This window comes from Lissotriton vulgaris, chromosome 4_1 (genome assembly GCF_964263255.1).
Source record: "Lissotriton vulgaris chromosome 4_1, aLisVul1.2, whole genome shotgun sequence".
NCBI classification, from domain to species: Eukaryota; Metazoa; Chordata; class Amphibia; order Caudata; family Salamandridae; genus Lissotriton; species Lissotriton vulgaris.
In genome coordinates this window covers 357682494-357704488 of record NC_141691.1, presented here as the reverse complement: position 1 = coordinate 357704488, position 21995 = coordinate 357682494, and the positions used below count along the sequence as shown (strand labels likewise).

At 42.0% G+C, this 21995-nt stretch overlaps 1 protein-coding gene and 1 long non-coding RNA gene across 9 annotated transcripts in view; one reads left to right on the top strand and one right to left on the bottom strand.

Moving 5' to 3' along the window:
- IL13RA2 (interleukin 13 receptor subunit alpha 2) overlaps positions 1–21995 on the bottom strand; it is an 870985-nt gene that overhangs the window by 486428 nt on the left and 362562 nt on the right. The gene's annotated exons all lie outside the window — the stretch shown is intronic.
- Positions 9408–9882, top strand: LOC147718748 (uncharacterized). The gene is made up of 4 exons (XR_015310005.1): positions 9408–9442; positions 9554–9576; positions 9665–9718; positions 9823–9882. It is a non-coding gene; the product is annotated as an uncharacterized LOC147718748 (long non-coding RNA).

Here is a 21995-nt window from a genome sequence, read left to right as displayed (position 1 = left end):
TCAAGAGGTAAGACAGATAATCCACCGAAAGTGACATGATTGTCCATAGTCTGGACAAGGGAGTCAATGCTAAATTAGGACGTATACTACGATCTTGATTAAGGGCGATCCTGCTAGGAGGTGAAGCAGTGTGCTCCCAAACCTATTTTCTACTTGAAGGCTCTCTCGAGCCGCTGTGGGCTGACGAGCTCGTGGAGAGGCACATGCGCGCCTGGAGAGATACTACGTTCCAAGGATACGGCAGCCTGCTCAGCAACCCCAAATAATGCCTAATCTCTGCTGATGACAGACAATAATCTAGAAACACGTGTCGAGAGATGGCCAGCACTAATCTGCACCCACCTGGTGAAACACTCTAAAGACTTAGCAAGTGTACTCGCTGGTCGGACTGCATCAACCATGATGCTTAGGGGCGACCCTGCTGCGAGGTGAAGCAGTGTGCTCCCACACCTATTTTCTACTTGAAGGCTCCCTCGAGCCGCTGTGGGTTGACGAGCTCGTGGAGAGGCACGTGCATGGAGAGATACTACGTTCCAAGGATACGGCTGCCTGCTCGGCAACCCCAAATAATGCCTAATCTCTGCTGATGACAGATAATCTAAAACACGTGTCCAGAGATGGCCAGCACTAATCTGCACCCACCTGGTGAAACACTCTAAAGACTTAGCAAGTGTACTCGCTTGTCGGACTGCATCAACCATGATGCTTAGGGGCGACCCTGCTGGGAGGTGAAGCAGTGAGCTCCCACACCTATTTTCTACTTGAAGGCTCCCTCGAGCCGCTGTGGGCTGACGAGCTCGTGGAGAGGCACCAGCGTGCCTGGAGAGATACTACGTTCCAAGGATACGGCTGCCTGCTCAGCAACCCCAAATAATGCCTAATCTTTGCTGATGATAGATAATAATCTAAAACACGTGTCCAGAGATGGCCAGCACTAATCTGCACCCACCTGGTGAAACACTCTAAAGACTTTGCAAGTGTACTCGCTTGTCGGACTGCATCTACCATGATGCTTAGGGGCGACCCTGCTGGGAGGTGAAGCAGTGTGCTCCCACACCTATTTTCTACTTGACGGCTCCCTCGAGCCGCTGTGGGCTGACGAGCTTGTGAAGAGGCACCTGGAGAGATACTATGTTTTAAGGATACGGCAGCCTGCTCAGCAACCCCAAATAATGCCTAATCTCTGCTGATGACAGATAATAATCTAGAAACACGTGTCCAGAGATGGCCAGCTTTAATCTGCACCCACCTGGTGAAACACTCTAAAGACTTTGCAAGTGTACTCGCTTGTCGGACTGCATCTACCATGATGCTTAGGGGTGACCCTGCTGGGACGTGAAGCAGTGTGCTCCCACACCTATTTTCTACTTGAAGGCTCCCTCGAGCCGCTGTGGTCTGACGAGCTCATGGAGAGGCACCTGCGCGCCTGGAGAGATACTATGTTCCAAGGATACAGCAGCCTGCTCAGCAACCCCAAATAATGCATAATCTCTGCTGATGACAGATAATAATCTAGAAACACGTGTCCAGAGATGGCCAGCACTAATCTGCACCCACCTGGTGAAACACTCTAAAGACTTTGCAAGTGTACTCGCTTGTCTGACTGCATCTACCATGATGCTTAGGGGCGACCCTGCTGGGAGGTGAAGCAGTGTGCTCCCACACCTATTTTGTACTAAATCAGTTTGTGGTCATATTCCTAGGCAATGTAATGCAGGAACAGCCACTAGGCAAGAGGGGCATATTTCTTTAGTCAATATGACTTTACCATACCATATATTCCTGCTTCAAATAATATCCTGCCTGAAGCGCTATTTTACAGATATCCATAATCCCCACTTATGGATAAACAAAATATTATTCAATCTCCAAGAATCCTAGGAGCAGCCAAGCTTTTCTTTAAATAGGTTGAGAACAACTATGCTGTGGAGTCATATGAAGAAGAAAATCAAAGAAACCTTAACCTTATGGGATAACTTTTATTTTGAAATTGATATATTGTTTTTCTCCACTCAAGAGGTAAGACAGATAATCCACCGAAAGTGACATGATTGTCCAATGTCTGGACAAGGGAGTCAATGCTAAATTAGGACGTATACTATGATCTTGATTGCAGCCATCGATTTGGAAGGATAGAGAGCAATATGTAATTTCATGTGACTTATTTGCTCAAAGAAAGTCACCTTATTGAAGACCACCAGGCCAACTTCTCCTACCACCTGCACCTCCACAACCATGACAAATCATTTCAATTGATTTCATCGTGTTTTTGCCTCTTTCTGAAGGAAATCTAGTAATCGTGGTAGACTCATTCAACACACTGGTACATTTCACCGTATTAAAGAATGTGCCTTTTGCCAAGTTTATTACTAATATTTTTTTAAAAGAAATCTTTCAGCTACTTGGACTACCTCAAGACATAATTTCAGTTCGAGAAACAAAATATAGTTCACATTTTGGAAAGCCGTCCGTAAGATCTTTGGATTGAGACTGCCATGTCTTCTGGATATTACCCACAGACCAATGGCCAAACAGAACACAACAATCTGAATCTGGAACATTAGTTAAGTAGTTTTTGTAACTCCAGTCAGAGCAATTAGTTTTTATACATAGCCTTACACAAATTATCTTACAATAACATTATTCACAGTGCCATTAAGGCTTCTTCTTTTTTCTACCTACATGGTCTTCTTCTAGGAAATGTTCCATCAAATATCTTTAGTAATGAACTGGCACTTGCAGGAATTAAATGTATTAAAGGTCTTCAAACTATTAGAAGTACAGTCTGTGAAAATATACAAAATGCTATGGACTCTCTGTATCCCTACTCCTCCATATAAAATTGGAGATAAAGTCTGGCTATCCTTACTACTTCTACTAACAAGTGGACCATTCACAGGTATTCAACTAATATATCCAGTGGCATTCAAACTCCTACTGTCTCAAACTTGGAGGATGCATCCAGTGTTTCATTCTTCATAACTGAAATATATATGCTGAGATCCTTTCCAACATTAATTTCCATTACCACCTCCTGTTATGGGTAATGACTTGGCAGAATTGGAAGTAGAAGAGATCTATAATTCTCAAATCTTCATAGGAAAACTTCAGTGTCTTAACTGGAAGGGTTATCCACCTACTGAGCAATCTTTGGAATATGCCTCATCCGTTCATGCTACTACTTTGGTCTGTTCCTTCTGTAGATAGTTTCTAGACTAACACGAGGACTCAGGAAAGAGTTATGTTGTTATACTGCACCATCTAGCCTGAACTTCCCGACCATCACAGACAAGCTCTTTCAGTGCGGGCAGGGAAGAAATGAGTGAGCAACACAGAAACTCTCAAAGCGGTGACCACAGCAAAAAGGGACTCATCTGACCGTGACCAGCTTGCCGGTGCAGGCTGACATGCAGACTTTCCTGCCCTTGAATGAGATGGAAGATGTGTCTTTTCCTAGGCTGCAGGAATGGTGTGTTCTTGTGCCCAGCAGTCACTGGAAGTTTGTTCTTTAAAAAGAAAAATGGCAGACATTGAATGGAGGCAAAGGGTTTTTTTTCCCAATCTAAAATTGCGGCGAAGGGATGTCTGGGATAGCTTCCCATTCTTCACCTACATAACGAGGGGTTTTCTAGTACATCCTCGTGCTGCAACACTTTGAATGTTCTTTGTTGTGTGTTTTGCTTCCTGGTCACCAGTTCTCCTTGGATGCTCCAGCTCTGCTCCAGTCCTAGCTCCAGTTCAGCTCTAGTCCTCAATCCAGTCCTTACTTCAGCCTTGCTCCCCTACTTGCTCCAGTCCTTGCTCCAGTCCATTCACCAGTCCTGCTTCAGTCTTTGCACCAGTCCTGTACAAGTCCTTGCACCTGTCCTGCTCAGTCGTTGAACAAGCCCTGCACCAGTCCTGATCAATTGTTTACACCACTCCTACTCCAGTCCTTGCACAACTCCCCAGCTCCAATCCAGTGCTCCAGGATTTATCTCCAGTCTTCAGTGCAAAACATCAGCCCCATTCATCGCAGAAGCTCCTGCTGTGATTTCCTCTCGGAGGATTTTACCAGCTGTGATTTCCTCTCTGGGGCTGCATTCCTGTGGGTACTGGCAGCAGACGCCTTCTACATCAGCAGCATCATGGCTACTAGAAAGGATCGCCTATACCTCTGGCAGTCCCAGACCAAGATGTTGGGTCAAGAAAGGCGCCATCGTAATCCAAGCCTTGTTAGATTTACTATTAAAAATTGCTATTCATGATCAAAAAAAATAAATAGTTACTAATCCATAATAATTAATAACTAATATGATTAATGAATCCACATTCATAATTTATAATAATTCACAATCATAATTCATAATAAAATTAAATACTACTAATAATAATTAGCATAATATTAATAGAATAATCTCCCCAAGACGATCCCTAAACACCAAAGAATTCTTTCAATACCCCTCGCTTTCCTACACCCTGCATATAACACTTATATTTTCTAGGTGATTTTTGGTAAATCTTAGATTCAAACCCCCAATTACATGGTCTGAAATATGCTGTTGGCCTTCCCCACGCAGCAGATGAAAGTGACGGCAGAGTTTCTATATCTTCTGTCAGCAGTGCAAGCACGAAATGGTAAGAGCTGAGCTTCTTCTTCCGGGAGAGTTTTTATTACAATTAGATTTCAGCAAGCGGTTACTAAATCGGTTCTTGCAAATAAGGGCTTGCATAGCTGATAAAGGAACAGCTGTCAGCAGTTTGAAGACATCACGTCCTCCTGGGCTACATGGGCTGTAGAAAAGAAATGAATGTGAAAGGGAACAGAAAGTGTTTATTGACACAAATATCGCATTTACTCTTTCATGTTCTATACTTCTTCAGACACGCACCTATGTATGGAAGTGGCAGACTACAAGAGATTCTGTTACCAAATTCTGCATGAGGTTTGCCATTTCTCTAAACCAAACATGTCACTAACTAAGCAGGCATTGACAAAAGCAATATTTCTGCTTTTATGTTAGGGAAGGGTTTGGTAGTCGTAATTCTACGTTGTGTCTGCTGCCCCCAGAATGAAAATCGCATAATGAGGCCATGTTTTGGGCATACAACAGTATGAAAACTGAGAGCATTGCCCTTTTTTGAGAAGGATTAGCAGATTTAACATGTAACCGCACAGAATATTTGAATGAAAAGAAGTCATAAATTAAAGTTTGCACTGTAAATCGTGATCCTAGCAGAAGCGGTTGGCAAAGGGTCTATGTTTTCGTTGCATCATTTAATAAAAAGACTACGTGCAAGCATGTATTTTTACTTTAGAATAAAATGAATGTGTTAATCCCAGTACGTTATCAGGAAATCAAAGTATAACAACTGAATGCACAAGGCCAATTAGTGAATAGCACTAACTAAGGCTAAAGTGCCCAAACTAGAAGCAATTCCTAAATGAAACAAGCATTTGCAATGCAATAGGTCTCGCATTTGCGAGAGTTTTAGCTATTGCCATTCATTGTAAATGACACTGCCTTTTTATTCATGTGTTGGTTTTGAGAACAGATAAATAAATGGCATTGTCATTTGCAATGCCAACAGCTTAAACTCCTGCAAATGCGAGACCTATTGCGTTGCGAATGCTTGTTTTAGAAGTAATCATGGAGTGAGGTCAAATTAACTAGAAAACGGGAAGTTTCCCACAGAGAATCAACTTTGTTTCTTAAGCTACCAAGCCCTTTGTTGTTGCTAGTAAAGAACATGTATTGTTTTGAACTGGTTTTTGTGTTGTCAGAGAGGTCTGTTTGTTATTTTTCTATTGTTTTAATATCACGCAGTTATGCTTCAATCTTAAAAGATTGAAGCATAAGTTCAAGAAGGCAACCAGTGGTAACCACACAAACACAAAAACCCACAACACAACTTTCTGATCCAGCAAGTGCTGCAACTGGATCACTATCGACTCCTTTTTTAGCGACGGATCTTCCACCAAGCAAACCACCGGAAACCTCCACAACAACAACTGGAGAAAAAAATCGCGAAGAGGACAGGGAAAGGGAAAAGCAGCGGGAGAAAGACAGAGACCTGCTGAAGAAAACTGGACTGAGAAGCCAAACCAAGACCTCATAATCAATATTTCACGCTACACTCTTACCGACTTTGAAAAAAAGGTACTGAACAAAGGCACATCGTTTGTCACTACGTACCACACGAATGCCCTGGAAATGGAGGTAGCACTCTTCAAATTCATGCGAATCCTAAGGCTCAAGTACTTTTTTTCAGTCCTCAATCCAATAGTGGACAGCACGGAAATAGACAGACGATTCAAACCAAAGAGCAACTTTATGCCTCCAACATCCCACAAAACTCTAGACACGTTCGAAACTTTAGTGAAAGCGGATTTGAATAGAATTCAACTCAAAAGGAAAAGCAGAAACCTCACTAGAGCAGAATACAGTGCCCTCCAAAGATTAGCGAATAATAGAGACCTCACATTCCAAAGAGCTGATAAAGGCGGTGCACTAGTTCTAATGGACACAACTTTCTACACACAAAAAGGAGATGAACACGTTCAGGATGCTGGTACATATACCAGGCTTGAGCAAGACCCCACCATGAACATGGCACAGCATTTAGATAACATTCTAGACAAAGCTGAGGAACTCAACTGGATTGATAACTCAACGAAACGTTACCTACAGCAACCCTATCCACGCAGACCCAAAATATACTTTCTTCCGAAAGTTCACAAGAGCCTAGAAAACCCCCCCTTCAGGCCAATTGTTTCAGGTTGCTCCTCGATCTTTGAAAATCTCGGCATCTTCATAGATGGTCACATGCAACCGTTCATGCAAAAATGGATCACATACATAGAGGACACGTCAGACTTTTTGAGAAGCTTAACTGAAGTCACAAAAATGAACGACGAGAATTGGACACTATGCTCGATTGATGTAACCTCGCTTTACACATCAATTCCCCACAAACAAGGGTTAGAAGCGATGGAATGGGCATTACTAAGATCTGAAATACCGGATGAACTGAAATGTCTCTTACTACAACTGCTCGAATTCTGTCTCTTAAACAGTTACTTTGTATGGAAAGAAAATTTCTACATTCAACAAACAGGCACGGCCATGGGATTTCCAGGAGCCTGCGTCTACGCGAATATCTTTATGGCGAAGTTCGAGCTAGACTTCATACTAGAAGATCCCACATGGCAAGCTGGACTAGTTTATTTCAAGCGCTATATTGATGATATTTTCATCACATGGAGACACACATCTGCAGAACTGTCACGGAATATCAGGAGTTTGAACCTGGCTAATCCACGGATACAATTCACCCACAGTATCAGTGACACAGCATTACCTTTTCTGGACGTTCTTGTTGAACTCCAAAATGGATCGATTCAAACCAAACTTTTTAAAAAAGAAACAGACAGAAACACGGCACTGCTCTACGAGAGCTTTCATCCAACCAATCTCATAAATAATCTCCCAATTTCTCAATTCATGAGAATTAAAAGAATATCATCTAACGAGAAGGAGTGTGAGAAAAGCCTTGAACAACAAAAACAGAGATATTTGGACAGGGGTTACCCTGAAAAGCTGCTAGAAGGTCACATGGAAAAAGTCAAAAATATGCCCAGAAAGAATCTACTGCAAAAAAAGACCAAAACAGACAATCAAAGGACGGTATTTGTGTCTAAATACTCATCTGTGTCAAAAGACATACAAAGGATAATCTCCAAAAGATGGGAAATCATTACAGCTGAAAAAGATTTCGTAACACTCTTTCACGACAAACCACTGTTCGCATATAAAAGATCACAAAACTTAAAAGAACTACTGAACAAGGTCACCGACGACGACATGGCATCAAAAAGATTGTATAAAGGAACCCAGAAATGTTACAACTGTAAAAACTGTAACAATGTAATTCCAGGAGATATTCTGTTGCATCCACGAACGGGAGAAAAGATAAAACTGAGGCACACAACCAACTGCAACTCAGAACACATGGTTTATTCCATAAAATGCCCATGCGGACTGTTATATGTCGGTAAAACAGACAGAAAACTCAAGATCAGATTGATGGAACACAAAAGCCGTATCCGCAACAAGAATCTAACTGCTCCCCTTGCTAAACATTGGAACGAAGCTGGACACTCCATCGCCCAACTAAGATTCCAAGTCATTGAAATGGTTCCCCAAAAATTGGGTACTGATAACGCTAAAATACTAATTCAGAGAGAAACATTCTGGATCCGCAGGCTTCAAACCCTCACCCCAAACGGATTGAATGACAAGCTAGATCTCATATGTTTTCTATAGGTATTCCAAACCGCAAACCACCACGATCCTCTTTGCAACACCCACTCTTCAACCTAACATTGTATCTCATCGATACTCATTCACTACCTCATCCCTAGTTTTACATTAATATGCACCTGAACACTTTTGCCTCACCTTTACCTCATCCCTAGTTTTACATTAATGTGCACCTGACCACTTTTTTTCACCTTTACTTTTCTTACTACCACTCCACATAGGCATATCCCACCATAAGATAAGGCTATTAAAGAAACATAATATACTTCATTTGTAGAATGTAAATAGGCAGGCATGCTTATAGACTTTTGATATTTCCACAATGCTCGCAGCGAAATATAAGGTGTATATATGCCATAGGGAAAAGATTTGCTTGGTTGTAATTACCTGACCTCTTCATGTGTTTTATACCTTTCATTCATCTCAAACTTTTCGCATCCTCCTTTTTCACTTAACCTATCCTATTCACTTTACACATAGGATTTGCAGCTATACACACCACTCTAAGATGGCGTCCACTGCCATCTACAATCTTGCGCATATCACTGATCAGATGAATCAGGAGTTCTACTAGTAGCGCACTAGTAGCGCGCCCTTCACTATTTTGTGCAAATAATTAATGCCCTACTATGCGCCAGATACGTCGGGAGTCAACCTCTAACGAATACGCGATCATTCAAACTAAGGAAGGACTAGCCGCTTTTCCTAAACGCGGAGTCGGGATCCCCTGAGTCCGTTTTCTATAGCTACACGCATAATAGCCTTTCGCATAAAGGAAGGACTGACTGCCCTCGCGTCTTCACTTGAAGAAACGCCGATACTGGAATGCTTAACACCCAGCTCCGGTAAGATTCTACCCTGAACCGCCAAGCCGAGCGTTTTAGTAACTGTTAGTTTTATTAAATCACACGCCAGCCAGCACTCGTTTAAAACATCGTGTTTATTTGTCTTCTTTGGCAGATCCCTTATACTTACGTCTTGAGCACTTGTCGAGTCTGATGCTCACCAAGTAGGACTCACAGGTAAACTTAGCCACTTCTGGCACGTTTACTTACTGCAACCACCGCTAGTTCTCAGTATTGATAAGTATTTCACTTGTTTTCACACAGGCTCCTTGCTTTCAAGTCGGCATTCACAAGGTGAGGGTCCTCATGTATATATTTTTTTTAAAAACATATACCCAGTTCAGCATTGTGCATTGAAGACGTTTTAAAACCTTCCACGTTCTTCTTCTTTCTTTATTCCCATAGACTCCATCAATACATGAATACAGGTAACCCTATGCTTTATGCAATGATCTTGCACACATCTATGGTTTAACAAAACCCACATGTTTAAACCCAGTTCTCTTTACCATGCAGATTTATACCACTCACCTAGTTCGGAGAATCATCCAATATTTCACCTAGTTTGCGGTAAGACGAATACATTATATAGAGACTCTGCCATACTTGTGACAGTGCATCAACAGTAAAGAGATTCCTTATTCTTTTCTTTTTCTTTCCTTTTCTACACACAGACCCCTGACGAAGGGGCTTCGCGCCCCGAAATGCATTGGGTGAACAGTGAATGTATTGATACCTTGATGTATAATTTTTGTTTGAAGACAACAATGTATCTGTTGGCTAATGAACATGCGCTAGAACAAATGTAACATGAATATGAATGTTATGTTGACCTAAGATAATTGACTGATGAAAATGAAATAAATGTACTAACGTTCAAACTCAATCAAGTAGTGCGTACTGGTGTCCTGGTTCTCAACCAGGCCTAATTTACCTCAATCTTAAAAGAGTCATGAATTATTCATGCTTGTTTTACCTCATTTCAGTGAAGGGTAATACTTTTCGAACCACGTAGGCATAAATTCGATTGTTTATGATTAAACACTCGTAAATCAGGCCGAGTATGTCTTTTAGAGGCTGTATCAAGTATAAAAAAAACTAAGTATTAAAAAAATATTTGCAATTAAATCGACAGAAGCAGAGCTAAGGACTCAAAGAAGGGACAGTTACAAAAATGCAGCCAGCAATAACAAGCCTTCATTTCTGATTGAGTCAAACAACAAGCAACAGCAATCGCTGGGTAGACCACTGGCCATAGAATAAGATAAAACATGTCTTGCAGACAGCGCAAGCGCTGTCAAAGGCTCGACCTAAAGAAGGATTTACAAATCTGCAAGTCTTTTTTAATGCTGCATAGGGTTGATAAAAATCTCAATTAAACCTTTTAGTAACAAGGAAATCCCAGCTTGCTTTTTAAAACACGAGCCAGTTTATGTGCCTTTATATGGGCCCTTTCATTGGGTAAATGGGTTTCAAACAAACGTGGTCGCGAGCAGGAGCACATAGATAACAGATTGAAACTGCGCAGAAGACTCTGCCTCGCTGTTGCGCCACTGCACTGGTGATATTGTGTTTTAACTGAAAGCTGCACTTTAATTTTGATTTTGCACTAATTTTAAAACTGCCCTACCTGCTGCCGCCTCCCCGGTCCACCACCGACATCAGACCGGATTGTAGTGGAGGGAGGACGGCATCAACACCTACATACTGGAAGTGAGTAGACTTCCGGTGAGCACTCGCTGCAGGTCATACGGTGAGGATATAAAGGACATGCCCCCCCCCATCGCAGCAGACGCGCACAGCGGGCGCACCGGCGGCGCTCCGAAGGTGCGTAAAAGGTAAACCCGTCTGCGCCCGTCCGCGCCACTACCTGGCCCGGGGCTATGAACCCTGCACCTTTCACACAGCTCACGAGGGAATTCATAATGGCGCTAAATTCCGGTCCTAAAATATGTTCTCGACCACTGAACATGTCAGACTGGGTAGGACCCTGGAGCTGTAAGCTACGCAGGGAAAGTTTCAGGCCTTGCCTAGACATGCACGAAAATAGTCAGCCTAAAGTCCTGCGTGGCGGGCTCATTAATGTGAGATCAATGAGCAAACACGCCCTGCATATCTTTGACCTTATAATAGAGACAGACTTAGACTGCCTTTTTACAACGGAAACATGGCTGATGCCCGGGAGTAACCCGGATGTCACAAATACTCTCCCCCCTGGATGTCTTATGTCTAGGAAGGACAGATTAAACCAGAGGGGAGGGGGATTGCGGTTATATATCGAGACACCCTCCACTGTCAAACCTTTGATCTCCCAGACCTGAAGGGAGCTGAGAGCATGGGCTTCTCAATCAGGGTGCATGACTTGTTTACCTTTACTGGAGCTTTAATATACCATCCACCAGGGAAGCACACAGACTTCCTGGAGAGTATTGGAGATGTGCTCAGCAACTTAACCCTTAAGTCTGCTAATTTTACACTCTCAGGGGATGTTAATGTGCATTTGGACTCCCCCACAGATCCAGCGGCCACCTGTTTTAAGGACATAATGAGTGTTCTGGGCTTAACCCAGCTTCCAATGAATACTACACATAAGGCAGGGCATATTCTTGACTGCATCTGCTCAAAGTTAGGGAATCTTAGCGTGAAAACCCCAAAAATACAGACTCAAAAAATGTTCTACTGGTACACCCCCACCAGAACCCTCCGATCCGCCTCAGCCTGCCTTGTCACGGTACCCAGATTCAATAAGGTAAGGACGGGGGGAAGATCCTTCAGAGTGGCTGCCGCTAAGCTCTGGAACAGTTTGCCAGTCGACATCCGCTAAATTCCACAACTCCTTCCCTTCAGAAATTAAAACCTGGCTCTTCCCCTAAATCCCTCACCGTTACTCGTTCCTAGTCCCCCGTTTCTCTTTCATTAAAGTAATCTCTCAGTGCCAGGATACCTGCCAGATGCGCTATATAAATGTTTTAAATAATAAATAAATAAATAATTGTATCCCCTTTGAACTTCCAGTCAGAATATAGGAATGGCGACAAGACGACTCCAAGGGGAACCATGTTGGAAAAACATCATAAGACAACCGGAGTGTTTAATTTCAGCTGTGGAGAATAGACCCACCCTAATAAGAGACCCTACCAGAGATAACCAGGTCTTTGGGGAGTGGATGAATGCACTTAGTTTAGACACTAACTATGCTGCTCTCATGACAGGGACTAGAAAGCTCTCACACAAGGAAGAGGACATCCGCTCCTTGGTTCTCATTGACCCTAAAAGAAGAGCAAAGGAAAGTGAGGGCCTTAGAGCGAAGATGGCGTCAGAACTATGAGGAAAATCAACTGAATAGTTATAAAGCTGCGCGCCGACAGTACCATAGTATGATAAAAATTGCAAAAAAGGAACACTACACGGAAGCCATAAACAACAGTGCAAATAAGCAAAAATAAATCTTCAAGATAGTCAGTACTTTTATGAATCCTAAGATTATGCAGAGGGATATTCCCCCCTCTCAAAGTCTGTGCAATACAATAGCTGACTATTTTGATGAAAAGATTCACACACTTATCAAAGATTTCCGGCCTCCGCGGGCTCAAGGTGAAACAGAGGACTCTAGAGCAGACACAGCCACGGCCAGTATGTCTACATTCTACCCGATTAGTCTAGAGGAATCCCGGACAGCAATTTTGGCAATCAAATCAGGCTCCCCTTTTGATTCCTGTCCACTCCTTGTCCTTCATGCAATGGTGGATATTGTCAACCCCACCATAAACAGTATTATAAACTTTTCACTCCACCTAGCTTCAGTCCCTGATGAATGGAAACTAGTAGCGATAAAACCCTTACAGAAAAAACAGCTACCAGACCCAACAACTCTTTCAAACTTATGACCCATCTCTCTACTCCTGGCTCTCTGTAAATTAACAGAGAAAGCCGTAAATAAACAGCTTACTGCTTTTTTGGAGGCTAATAACATATGGCACCCAAACCAAGCAGGTTTTAGGGCTCAACACTCTACGGAGTCTGCTCTCATTTTCACCTCTGAAACCCTGCGAGCCGCAATGGACCAGGGAAGGAAGGCTGTACTGGTACTCTTAGAGCTGTCTGCGGCGTTTGATAGGTCTCCCATACCATCCTTGTGGACCGTCTAGCCGCGGCAGGGATAGCTGGGAATCTCCTGAGCTGGGTAAAAAGTTTTCTAGCTAATAGGCAACAAGTGATCACCCATGAAATTTCAGGTCGGAGGAAAAGCGGGTCACCTCAGGAGTACTGCAGGGCTCCTGTCTGAGCCCTACGCTTTTCAATGTATATATGGCCCCCCTGATTGCACTGATATCATCCTTTAAAATCAACACCATTTCGTATGCGGATGATACGCAGCTCATCCTGGTGTTGGATGACGACACCGGCGAGGCTGAAATGAATCTCAAAAACTGCCTCAAAGCCACGTTTCAATGGATGAGCAAAAACCATCTTAAATGCAATTCAGGGAAAACCGAGATTCTGCCATATGGGAAAGATAATTTGTTTAGCCCCACTATATGGTGGCCAGAAGATGCTGCCGTTCCCCCAAACACAGTCACGGCGGTTAGAAATCTAGGGATTAGATTCTATGCTACCCTAGCTTTTAAACAACAAGCATTAGCTGTGGCAGGAACCTGTTTCAGGATCATAAAAGGTCTAAGAAAATTCTTCGACCTGATACCGCTCCCAGCACGGAAAATGGTTGCAGTAGCGCTGATTACATCACGTTTGGACTAATGTAACAGTCTCTATGCAGGGACAAACAGGTCGGTTGAGCATAAGCTACAAATTGTGCAACACGCAGCTGTTAGACTGGTGCTGAGATGGCATAGGAGGACATCAGCCACAGCGGCAATGGACGCCCTCCACTGGTTGCCAATACACAAGAGGGTGCTTTTCAATATCCTCTTAATCACTTTCAGGGCATTTTACGGAAGAGGAGCCAGCTACATCCAGAGCATGTTTAAACAGTACAATCCCTCATGAAATCTGAGTTCTGCAAAAGCTAACCTCCTTACCATCGCCAATTTTAGATTAAAAACTAGGGGAGGAAAGGCATTGGCGGTTCTGGGCTCAAAGGCCTGGAATAGACTACCTTCGCCCCTTCTCCAAATTACATATGAAGCAGTGTTCAGGAAGACCCTTAAAACATGGATATACAGTCTACCTGACGTCTTGTGCAAAAGCCTAGTCTGAATTAATACACTGGATCTGGCCTCATTCCATCCCTGCCTAGTCTCTCTCATAGCGCCAAGATGCTCCCTGGAGTGAAGGCCGCGCTTTATAAAAACCCTACTACATTACATTACATTACATAACATAACCCTTATTAGCTGACACTTAAAGATTTCTGAAGCTATTCGAACATGACAGGCCTCTCGCTTGAAATACATTTCTGCTTAGCACAATGTAATAGACTTGTTTGTGGGATGCAAGAGTAGAGAAGTTAAATAAAACCGACTGGGGCCTGAGTTCTGCTAACATGCTGAGTAATAAACATCCGCTGAACAAGATAAAATAACGTTGAACTTTTTACCAAAAAAAAGTCTATGGTAAACAGACAAGCACACAAAAAAAGAATAGTGAATGGCCTTAGTAATTCAACACTGACAGTTTTATGTCTAGGTGCAACTAAAATGCAAAAAGGAAAAGTCTAACCAACATTTGAAAGAGGAATCTTTGCACAGTGAGTAATGCTACTTACATAGTGCCGGCGGATTTGTGCACTGGCGGAGCGGGGAGACCCCAGTGGCGGAGTGAGGTGGTCAGCCAGAGCAGCAAATGCAGCAGAGGAGAATGAGTACTGGCGTTGCCCCCTCATTATGGGGAAGGTTGTGTGTGTGCTAAGTGGGGGGAGAATGAAGCAAGATGGGTAAAGCTTTAAGGAGCACGCCACAGCATGGAAAACTGAAGAAAGTCGTTCCCGTAAGGAGAGCAGCACCGGAGGAGGTGTTCCACTGAGCCATGAAAGTACTGCAGGAATGGAAGGCAGTCCGTAAAAGAGAAAGTGAATGGAAAAGGCAGAGCTGTTCTTGGAAAGGGTAAGCCCGCTGCTGCTACATCTCAGACTCAAAGGAAGAGAGCAAGGTTTAACAAGCTGAGTGCTGGAGAAGCGGGAGACGTATGAGGTTGTGTGGGATGGCATGGGAAGATGAGGTGATTTACCACAAACGTGCATTCGGCGGCGGCCAGGATACTTTTGGCGCACTAATGTTAATGCGCACTATTTTTAAAAAAAACAATTACGCTGTGTAAGCGTAACAAGACTGAAGTTAGGGGGTGCTGCTTCCGGAATAAACAGAAGTTACATATCGGTTGAAGAGCCAATAATAAGCCAACTAACAAAAAAAATGCTTAAGTTAACTAATGGCAAGCGGCGAGAAATTACCCAGCAATAGGCGGAGTTTCACCACTCATATATGGATTACTAGATTTCTCGGAGAGACAGCGCATGCACAGTGCCTTGGCGAGACCTAAAAAGCAGCAAACTATTAATTAAAACGTTATTATGTCATTACATTTAACACAACAAAGAGCAGATACGGTCTTCGTCTAACAAGAGGACTACGGGAACCACATCACCAAAACCTGATGGGAACACAAATGGGATAACGCACGGATATCGATGGAGAGGTCATCCACATGAAAAGCAATAGCTGAAAGGGGTTGACCCAAAGCCCAGTCCCTCGTTGTACTCTCTATTATACTTTTTGATGAATTAATTAAATGCTTTTTTTTTAGAAAACTAAAGCAGTCTGTGGCTAGACCTAAAACAAATAACAGAATATTGAGGAAAATACAGGCGCCATGGCCTGAAGCATCAACAAGTGCCACAGATATTTCAAAATGGGATGCACTATTAGAAAAATAAGTGATCTGTCAAAACCAACACAATCAAGCTTTGGAAATGCAATAGGTCTCGCATTAGTTTGAGTTAAAGTTTTTGGTGCTATAAATGGCAATGTGTTTTATGTATGTATTATGGAGTGTATGTATGCGGTGTGCAATGGAATTATGGGGGTTGTATTGGAATTGTTAGTTGTGGAGCAGTGTCAAGAATTCCTGTCATGCGAGGGGAGGAAAACGGTAACCAGCGAAAATGGACTACATTTCCCAGGATGCTTAGCGGTTGAGAGGTTATGTAAACAGGAGAGCTGTTACATAACTCAAGGAAAACACGCCCTTATGTAAACAGGAGAGCTGTTACATAACTCAAGGAAAACACGCCCTTATGTAAACAGGAGAGCTGTTACATAACTCAAAGAAAACACGCCCTTATGTAAACAGGAGAGCTGTTACATAACTCAAGGAAAACACGCCCTATAAAGGGAGGAACCGGGAGGTACAACGCTGTCGGATATTGTGTTTACACCGACGTACCTGCTTCGTGAAGAGCAGCGTTCCGGAGTGGTGCTCCAGTAAGGCAAGAACGGAGGTAGGTCAAGTTGTTACTCCCTGGGCCGTGTCTTGCCCCATCGTCACCTGTGAAGGACCCGGAAGCTCTACCGGTCAACCATTGAGCTTCGCTTTTTGACTCGGCTGAGTCAAAGCGCAGTGGCGCTTATGCTGGTTGGAGTCGTAACTCCCAGCCCGACCAGAGATACAGGGACTGCCAGCTGTAACGCACACCAGGAGGTGTTTGCCGCGTTACAGACTCGGAAGTCCACAGGATCGATCGAGCGGCTGCTCTCGGTTCAGTCTTCTTGCTTTTGATTGGGGTATCGGTGACGCATCACCAGGAGGTGACTCCGCGTCCCGGTGCAGTCTGAGGAAGAGGTTGAGCGGCTGCTCCCTTCAGGTGGAGACCCCGGCTGGGTGTTTCCCTGACTCCTCGATTCTCCCCAACACTCTTCGTGCCCCTCACAGCCTACCGATTGGCATTGTCGGCCATTTCATTTCTGCCCTCTGTTGGCATACGCCGGGATCGGCGTATATGCAGAGGACGGTTAGGACCATCCGTGCTGTGGGCTGGTAACGTACTTAGCCTGGAGGATTCCAGTGGCTATAACTTTTGTTTACTCTTTGTATTATTTGTGCCTTCATTAAAATAACTAACCCTTCACAAGTGGTTGCGTCCTCATTATCGTGTCTGTTAAACGATCCTGAGACGTTCAGGGCGTTACAAGCAGCATGAAGCATAAGGGAGCAGAGTGAGAAGAGCAGCATGAGGCACTAGAAAGGAGAGTGAGAAGAACAGCGTGAGGCACAAGGAAGGAGAATGAGGAGAGCAGCGGGAGGCACAAGGAAGGGGAGTAAGAAGAGCAGCATGAGGCACAAGGAAGGAGAAGGAGAAGAAGAGCAGGGTGAGGCACAAGCAAGGAGAGCAAGGTGAACAACAGTGTGAGGCACAAGGAAGGAGAATGAGGAGAGCAGCAGGTGGCAAAAGGAAGGAGAATGAGGAGAAGAGCATCATGAGACAAGGAAGGAGAGTGAGGAGAAGAGCAGCGTGAGGTACAAGTAAGGAGAATGAGAAGAGCAGCATGTGGCACAAGAAAAGAGACTTGGAAGAGCAGCGTGCGAAGCACAAGGAAGGAGAGTGAGAGCAGTGTGAGGAACAAGGAAGGAGAGTGAGGAGAAGAGCTGCGTGAGGCACAAGGGAGAATAGTGAGAACAGCAGAGTGAGGCACAAGGAAGAAGAGTGAGAAGAACAGCGTGAGGCAAAGTTTATTTTTAAATAAAGTTATTGCTAGAAAAAAAAGTACTCAAGTATAGCCAAAACTTTAAAAAAGCAGAGATAGAAGGCAGGCATGTATTTTTTATCTGAACACTTGGTTAAAGTTTGTCATAAAATAATTTAACAAAAAGTGACTAGTGCGAGCGAACTAAAAAAAGGGTTGAAGGGCATATAGATGGCTGCAGATAGCGTAAAATAATGAGGAAGAGTTTAGTGGTGAATTAAAGGAGACTCTGATACAGGGTAAACAGTCAAAATATCGACTACAAAATATTGAATGGACATAATATCGAGTTTTAAATATAGAATGGACAAAATATCGACTGGACAGAATATAGACATCAAAAATATCGTTTTTAAGGTAAGTAATGTAATATTGAATGTTAAAAATATAGACAGTTAAAATGTCGAAGTATATATTATAGGTTATTTAAATTATCAAATTTTTAATGATATTGAATATTTTATAGTGTTTTTTATGTTATTATATGTGTGGAAAGTGTGTATTTATGTTATAATTTATTTTAATTAATGAAATTAGTTTTTTTAATTTTTGCGTAATTTAATTCTGTAGCGGGTTGTGGGTTTATAGGGGAATAGGGTGGGAAGTAATTTAATAATAATTTATTAAATATGTAAATTTATTTATTGGTATTCATTTTTAATTAATTGTTAATTAATTTATATTTGGTAATTAATAACATTTTATTTGGCAATTAATTTTAATTAATTGATTAATTGTTAATTATGTTAATTTTACTAATTTATTTTCTGTAGCGGGTTGTGGGTGTATAAGGGGATAGGGTGGGAAGTAATTTAATTATTATTAATTAAATATGTAAATTTATTTATTGGTATTCATTTTTAATTAATTGTTAATTCATTTATATTTGGTAATTAACTGCATTTTAATTGGCAATTAATTCTAACTAAATGATTAATTGCTAATTATGTTAATTTTAATAATTTAATTTCTGTAGCGGGTTGTGGGTTTATAGGGGAATTGGGTGGGAAGGTATTTATTTATAATTAATGAAATATGTTAAAATATTTATTAGTATTGTTTTAGAATTAATTGTTAATTAATTTTTCTATGGGTAATTAATTAAATTTGAATTGCCAATTAATTTTATTTAATTGATTAATTGCTAAGTATGTTAATTGTACTTATTTATTTTATGTAGTGGGTTGTGGGTTTATAGGGGAATAGGGTGGGAAGTAATTTATTTATAATTAATCAAATAAATCAATTTATTTAATTGTATTTAATTTGAATTAATTGTTAATTAATTTTTAAATGTTAAAATATTAATTGTTAATTTGTAATTAATTTGTATTAATAGGTAAATAATTGTAATAATAATTTTAATTTGCAATTTTAATTGATTAATTATTATATTATATTAAATTGGTAATTACTTTTAATTAATGTTTTATCGATATTAATTTATATTTATTGTAATAATATATGAAGTATTTAATTTCCCTACTATTGCACTCTCTGGAGTGGGAATAGTAATTTTTACCACTATGCTATCCAACCCTTTCCCTACTGTTGCACTCATTGGAGTGGGAATAGTAATATTTACCCCTACGCTATCGAACCCTTTCCCTACTGTTCCACTCACTTGAGTGGGAATAGTAATTTTAACCCCTATGCTATCCAACGCTTTCCCTACTGTTGGACTATTTGGAGTGGGAATATTATTTTTACCCCTACGCTATCCAACGCTTTCCCTACTGTTGCACTCACTGGAGTGAGAATAGTAATTTTAACCCCTACGCTATCCAACGCTTTCCCTACTGTTGCACTATTTGGAGTGGGAATAGTAATTTTTACCCCTACGCTATCCAACGCTTTCCCTACTGTTGCACTATTTGGAGTGGGAATAGTAATTTTTACCCCTACGCTATTCAACGCTTTCCCTACTGTTGCACCCACTGTAGTGAGAATAGTAATTTCTACCCCTACGCTATCCAACGCTTTCTCTACTGTTGCACTCACTGGAGTGGGAATAGTAATTTTTACCCCTACGCTATCCAACGCTTTCCCTACTGTTGCACCCACTGGAGTGGAAATAGTAATTTTAACCCCTACGCTATCCAACGCTTTCCCTACTGTTGCACTCTCTGGAGTGGGAGTAGTATTTTTTACACTTCTGCTATCGTACGGTAATAATATTGGATATTATTTAATTATATTATGTTACTATATATATATGTTTTAACAAATATGATTGTAAATTTTTTTTATAACTTTCATTAATTATTTAATTATTATAAGTTAATTTAAGTATTTTTAAGTATATTTTAGTAATTAATTTTTAATATTAATTTAATTTAACACTGTTTTTAATAAAGTCGATATTTTTATAAACTATATTTTTGTAAACGGTATTTTGTACTCGATATTTTTGTACTTACCTGTTTGTAGACTCAAACTCGATATTCTGTCATCGATTTTTTTGCTAGTCGATATTCTGTCCCTCGATGTTATGTCAGTGATCCCTGATACAGTTAGTGGGAGAATGCGGGATGAGTGAATATTGGTAAAGGCATGGAGCTCCAGCTGGGGTAAGTAATAAAAGCTGAGCAATCAGACTGCAGTTATGGGTGAAAGCACGTGGACCCTGGCTGCGGTTAGGGATAAAAGTCGAGAGAACCAACTACAGTGGTAAAATACGAATACTTAGCTGCAGTTAGTGATAAAAATCAGGGCGATCCGGCTGCCGGTAGTTTTAGAAGGATGGAGGAGTGAAAAGTGTTGAAAGTAGGGTAGGAGTGATAGGAGGGAGGCCCGGAAGCAGTGAGTGGTTAAAGGAGGGAGGAGAATATAAGTGCATGTTCCAAATGTGACAGGCAGCGGAGGCAGGCGGACCCCGGCAGGTCTCCCAAGGCATAAGCGGGGCTGTGAGGCCTTAGCTCTAGTAAGTGTTTCTGTGAGGACTGTTAGCTAGATAAAGAAGATGGACTACCTAACACTCCTTGCTCGCTGTTGCTGGGCGTGAGCATGGTGTTTACCTGGAGTGCATCGCCCCGCCCCTCCTTCTAGAAGTGAAAATTCGCAAATAGAACAACAAAAAGTGTGTGCCATGCAAATTGTTCAGCAAAACACATTTGGAAATAGACAAAATGCTAATTGTTTTTTACCCTCCAAAAAATAAAATTTATATAAATGCCTGTACGATGAGAAAATTGTGGCTAAATGTACAGCAGCATGTAAATGCATAAAACCCAGAGCCTTAATCGTCACAGAGAGAACAAAACACTGTAATAACAAACAGCTCCCAAGAGCAGTGCTTAATGCCCAACAGAGACTTGTACAAATATAAAGTTGCTTCAGAGAAAGTAGGTGCCTTTCCTGCCTTCGCTCCCCTGTTATATTATGTTATGTTAAAAATGTTTAATACCGCGCACATACACCAATTGGTTTCTTGGCGCTCAAGGACCATGGAATAGGACACAGAGAGTATAGGCAGCTAACCGTGAGCAAGACGGAACAAATGAGTTTTCAGAGATTTGCGGAAGGTGGAGTAGTCAGAAGTGAGCAGGATTGGGAGGGGAAGGGAGTTCCAAGTGGATGGGGCAAGGAAGGAGAAGCCAGCACCTCCATGCTTCTTGCGTCTGAACCTGGGAATGACCAGCAGATTGTGGGCAGAGGATATAAGGTGTCGGGGGGGGAACATAAGAGTGTAGGCAAAGAGAAATAAAAGCAGGAGCAGAAACAAAAAGAGATTTGAAAATAGTGCAGCCAAGTTTAAAGATGCATCGTTGCGCAACCGGGAGCCAGTGCAGGGTTTTTAACAGCGGGGTGATATGTTGGTTTTTGGGTTGCTGGAAAATTAATCTGGCTGCCTGGTTTTGCACCAGTTGAAGCCGTTGAAGATGGTATGCTGGAATCCCCATGTTTAGACAGTTGGCATAATCTAAACGTGAGGTAACCAAGGCCAAGATGACAAGAATAAGAGCCTCTGGAGATAGGTACCTTCGGATCTTCCCGATCCTGCGAAGATGGAAGAAGCAGGCCGAGGTAACAGCATTAATGTGCGGCCGCATCGAGAGGTCACTGGAGATGGGTTTTGATACTGAAAGTGAGCCGGGCACATGTGAATTACAACAAGTGGGAGTCAAGTCTGATAAGCAGGAGAATCT